We start from the raw sequence: 6265 nt of genomic DNA, 5'->3' as shown, positions 1-6265 counted from the left end.
AAGCTCTCAATGCTTCCTGATTCTCATTCTGTATTGGCAGATTAGGATACATCCTTAAAGCTGTAGTGACGGGGTTCGGTTCTGATTCTATTTGTATCAGGTGACGGGGCTTGGTTATAAGCCCGTTTAATAGAGCTGGTTGGACATCAACAAATAATGCTGAAAAAATGTTTAGAAACATAAAATTTATATCAGTTATGGCATAGTGAGCAACGGCCGTTTTCAATAACCTATCTGTCCTTAGTATAACTTACTAGACGTAGACAAATCTATCCTTTTAAGCTTACTTACATTTCAATAACCTAGTGACAGATAGCATTAGACTATATCTATATTGGACATAACTATGAATAGATAAGATCTTGTCATTAAACGGTGAGAGCATCGGAAATCTGTAATCTTATTTGATTAGTTAAAAAGGAAACAAAAACGTATTTCTGAATGATCATACCCTTTAACTACCGTTCCTTGTTTGAAGTACGCAAGATATGGTGTAATAGAGTAAAATATCAAATTTATTTAAAAAGATGAGGCATTAATATCGTATTTGTGTAAACAGCTTTTACATTACCGCTTCATAATTGTCTACTTTTTAAAGTATTAAAATAGATATCGTATGTAATCCTAATCCGTAAGTTAAACTAAGGATAGATAGGTTATTGAAAACGGCCGTTAATATACAAGCAGACACAGTAAATTTCACCAATCAAATATGCTTAAATAACAATTAAATCACTCTACATCTGCTCTAAAAATTTTTTATGTGATACCAATTTAGATGTATATTATAAATGTTGTAAAATAGTGGAACGATAGCAGCCAAAATATAATTTTTAGTTCAGTTATTCTACATGAGAGGACAACCAATGGTACCTAGCAATGAGAATCCGTAAGATATAAGTAGAGAATCAAGATTTATAATTTACTTAATAGCCGACCCGGCAAACGTTATTTTGCATATAAATTATTATTAGAGTTAGACCGTTTCTTAGACATTGCAACATAACTTTATTTTTCTAAAATAAAAGAATTTTCTAAAATAATAGTAGCCGAAGTTACTCCTTATTACATCAGCTACCTGCCAATAAAAGTCCCGTCAAAATCAGTCCAGCCATTTCAGAGATTAGCTGGAACAAACAGACAGGCAGACAGAAAAAATAGTAAAATATGTTATTTTGGTGTATGTACATAATGTATATACATTCATATACATGTAGTAAAAAACAGTTATTTCAATATTACAAACAGACACTCCAATTTTATTTATATGTACCTACAGATGTATAGATTTTAAGTGCAAAAATTTTCGCTCGGTAACGATGCACTAAATAAAACGCAATTAGGTATAAAAAGTCATCGGAGATCACATATAATATAACAATATGGCACTCTTATCTGTCAGTTCGCGACAAACTCAAAAATTACTGCACCGATTTTCCAGCTATTTTCACCTATGGTTAGAGTGATTCTCAAGGAAGGTTTTAGTGTATAATTTGTTAATTTTTACATATACATACATACATTAACGATTATTTGTTGGAGGTGGCGGAAAAGAGTAAGCCGTCTGGGAGCTTTTAATAAAAACGCGGCCTAAACGCTTTGAGATATATAAAATAATGTATCTTATATAGGACCATCTAATCTATCTTTTTTAATACTTCAACAAGTTTAACAATTATGAAGCGGTAATGTAAAAGCTGTTTACACAAATACGATATTAATGCCTCATCTTTTTAAATAAATTAGATATTTTACTCTATTACACCATATAATAATTATTGTTTGATGCGCCGACCATCTCCCCGCACAGCACCAGTGGGAGGCTCCTTTGCACAGGATGCCGGCTAGATTATGGGTACCACAACGGCGTCTATTTCTGCCGTGAAGCAGTAATGTGTAAGCATTACTGTGGTTCGGTCTGAAGGGCGCCGTAGCTAGTGAAATTACTGGGCAAATGAGACTTATCATCTTGTCTCAAGGTGACGAGCGCAGTTGTAGTGCCGCTCAGATTTTTGGGGTTTCAAGAATCCTGAGCGGCACTGCATTGTAATGGGCAGGGCGTATCAGTTACCATCAGCTGAACGCCCTGCTCGTCTTGTCCATTATTTTCATAAAAAAAAAGTCTTCAGTACAAGTACAGTACAGTACTTCATACAAGGAACGGTAGTTAATGGGTATGATCATTCAGAAATACGTTTTTGTTTCATTTTTAACTAATCAAATAAGATTACAGATTTCCGATAGCTTTAGAATGCATTGTTCCCGAATACTTACCTACTTCACACGGACTAGTAGGAGTCCGTGTCACCTTACATAACAGTGTAGCACCAAAACAAGCCGATTAACGTAGATACATAGCCCCGCACACACACTACTACAGGCCGATAGGCGGCCATTATGAGAATTGTCATTGTCTGTGACAGATCAGTTTGCGTCTCAATAAAATATTTAAAAAATGCCATCGTGTGTTGTGAAAAAGTGTAAAAACGTTACTTTATAAGTATTTGTGGCCATATATCATTATTTAAGGGAGAAAAAATTGTCTAACTAGTATACCCCGTAACCGCACACACACTAGCATAACGGTGCTTCACTTGCTAATATCACGGCGCGGAGTCCTTCTTTTTTTACTCGTCCGTGCTACTTCATTTTTCTTCTATTGACAGGACAGCGTCTATCGGGTCAGCTAGTATAAAGTATATTAATTTATTTGCAACAGTCATTTTTAGATCTATAACTAGAACTACATCTAGGAGGTAAATTAAATCGTATAGTTCTATATAACTAGAGCTTACTAGCTACCTAGCCAAAGCTACATAAGCAGTTTGTTAAAAATCTGGTACTTATTCACCTCATTCAAAAAATGTCTAACCATTCATAGCAGAGGTAACTGGAATCATAACCTTATTAACCCACTAAAATTCTGGCCTGCAAGTTGCCTGCAAGTAACTAGAAACTTATTAGAAACTGATATACCGAATTATTTCTACTTCGAGTGCTATCACCACGCTACCAAATTTTGTACGGTAAGTACTAAGAATAGGTACCTACCTAGTATGTTTTTACTAAAAAATATTAATACAATGTTTTTTTTTCCATTGATCAGACATAAACTTACCAGAAATAAACATTAATAACGAAATATATTTGAGCTCCATCATTGGTAAATACAATAACACTAAACTCATAATCAATCGATATAAATATTGAAAACAAAGGACATTAAAAACCTCGCAATCATTTAAATAGGTACACAACATCAATTTTCATGCACGTCTTAGCTAACGTATTTAATTATAAGCACGTCTTGTATAGGATTGATTTATAGTTAGTTAATTTGTACGTATTTACAATTTAATAAAAGTAAATTGAAATTGATATTTGTGATTGAAATAAAGGTGCGATTTTATTATTTCTTTTGTTATGATCTGGATGCCAAAGCAAAGCTTGTTCTTGAAGCAAAATGTTCTTTTAGAAAGTAATCAAGTTGCCCCAGAGCTCAAAAACCATAGGGGAGTTCCAGGTCTGAGGGTGTCGTATGAAGGGGCTATGGATCTGCCACTGTGTCCTCTGACGACAGTACGAACGGGCTAGACTCGTCCGTGTTAACTAACTATACTCGCACAGAAAGCTGGTGTAAAGTAACTCCCTAGCACCAAAATTCACATAGGTTACTGTTGAGGACCGAAGCTCATACCCCTGTTATTCCACTACAATATGACAGCAGACCTCAAAGGGAATTTCCCCGGGAGCCCTCGGCCAGAGTCGGGAAACACTTCCCGAGCATTCAGTCACAGATCGGTGCATTTCGAAGGACAAACTAGACACCGCTAAATATGGACGAAGATTCGAAGCATTAAAATAACAACACTATTGAATTAATAATTGTAATAAATATATTTTCTACTTATAAACTATTTTTCATTATCAAAGTTCGAATCAATTCCTTGCTCATCATCATTTCCAACGAAGTCTTTTTCTGTCTTGCCTTTGCCTAAGAAACCTGTTTTTCCAAATATGCCCTTATTCCTTACATGATGAAAGCTTCCTTTGTCAAAATCAAGTCCACCTTTTACGCCATATCCAAAACCCTTTGCACCGACTTTCTTGATTTCTCCACTTGTTTCATCATCTTCGTAAAACTCTTTGTCTTTCTTATACTCATCTTTATGTTGAACTCTGTGGAACCCTTTAGTTTTAGTTCCCTTTCTGTATTTTCTATTCTCATTACCTTTAATCCCTACAGCGTTAGCTGCAATGCCTTCCGCACTACCATAAACTTCACTATCATCAAATGACCCGTCATCTGTTAGACCAAGGGCTTTGAAAAATTTTTTTAAGTCCTCTATACTGTATTGTACTTTTGCACCTTTATTTTTTACGTTCTTTTTCTGAAATCCAGATGTATTGGCTTTTGCAGACTTCTTTTCAGCACTCTGATCGTCGAGCTTAGCAAAATCACTTTCATATTTAAGATCGGATATATCTTTGTCAAGATTATCGTATTCTAAAGACCCCAAGTTCACGGGCGATGATTGGACCCAGCAGAACACCAATGCCAAAACTATTATCAATATTTCTTTTATCATTTCGTGGTTTTTATCAGATCTTGCACAATCAGTGTGGCTTACGACACTGACATACATGTTCATTGTTAAGTTTATATAGTTGTTGTCGGCCAAGGATGTTTTTTCCTGATGATCAATAATTGTTCCAGACTGGTGGTTTTGCAATCAATGATAGCGTATCGAAATAGATCAGAGTTTAATTAGTTTTAAGTCTATAAAATTTATGTCATGAAGTTTACCTACTTGTAGTATATTCACGCTACTTGTACTACTTATAATCGTTTAAGCAAAGGCCAAATAAGCTAATGGTTCACATGATGAGAGTAAAACCAGTCACCCATGCACATCTTTGCTATCAGAGTTCAAGACTTACAACAGATGCGTTGCGTCATGCGTTATGCTCTCAGGTCATCAAGTTGTATCGGGAATACTGCAGCCCATAGATGATTCCTCAAAAGGAGCCGTTTTTAAACTTTTGTAAAAAAATTATGAAGGTGATCACTTACTATCAGGTGATACGTATGCTCATTGTAACATGTGCTTCAAATTCATTTGCATATACGAGTATAGATGTAGTATAGTGGGTATACATGGGTAGGGCAAACGGGCAAGAGGCTCACGGGATGGGGAGAGGTGAGACAAACGCCCATGGACATACGCAACAACAAGTGTGTCAAGAAATAAGTTGCCGGCCTTTAAGGTGGGAGTATGCTTTTTTCTTGAAGGTCCCTAAGTCGTATCTGTTCGGGAAGACTGCAGCCGCTAGTTGATTCCACAAAGTGGCTGTGCGAGGCAAGAAATTTCGAACAAAACGCGCGGTTGTGGAATGCCAGACGTCTACGTGATGCGGATGGTACTTTGCACGTAATGTCTGAGCATTCCCCGTGATAAATGCGGTAGAAGATGCAGAGAGAACCCACATCTCTACGCAATGCTAAAGAACCAAGCTGATCGGAGATGACTTGATCGTCGATGATTCGAGCCGCTCTTCGTTGTATGCGGTCAAATGGAAGAAGCTGGTACTGGGGAGCACCCTCCCAGAGGTCAGAACAGTACTTCATGTGAGGCCGAATTTGCGCCAATACAGGCTGTGGCAGTTAGAGGAGTGATCTCGAATCGAGGGGATACGACAAAGGGAGACTTTTTAGTGGTGAACGCACAAACTTGTGTCTTCTTGGGGTTGAATTGGACTTAAATTTTGTCGGCCCCATTCCGAGACTTTGCAAAGCATAGTCATGATTTCAGATACAAGTTTGTTCCGGTTCTCGTCGATGCTATCCCGGGACATGTTGGCACGGCCGGTGTAGGAAGCATACCCTGTGCTGTCGTCTGCATAGCAATAAAACTGCTGATTTAGGTGGCGATTCTCAACTCGGTGGAAACTATATAACAGTCTTCTCGGGCATTGGTACATCTGTGTCTACAACTGCTCAGATGGCTTCTATTCTCTTCGTACCATCGCTCCACCTTCTGGACCGTACGCAACATCACACCCACCATTCTTGTAGTACGACGCATACTGGTGCCAAGAACGTAAATAAATAAAAATCGCAGGGACTTCGACTAATTATATTATGACTTTGGCCCAAGACTCTGGTAATAACTTACAAGTGTTGAATAAATCAAATGAATTATTCCTGTCTTTTAATAAAAGTAAGAGATCTGTTCCCTCAATCCCTGAGCCTATCAAGTTTGGT

Source organism: Leptidea sinapis, chromosome 36, assembly GCF_905404315.1.
Source record: "Leptidea sinapis chromosome 36, ilLepSina1.1, whole genome shotgun sequence".
In the NCBI taxonomy this organism is placed as follows: Eukaryota; Metazoa; Arthropoda; class Insecta; order Lepidoptera; family Pieridae; genus Leptidea; species Leptidea sinapis.
Note: the sequence above shows the minus strand (reverse complement) of the source record.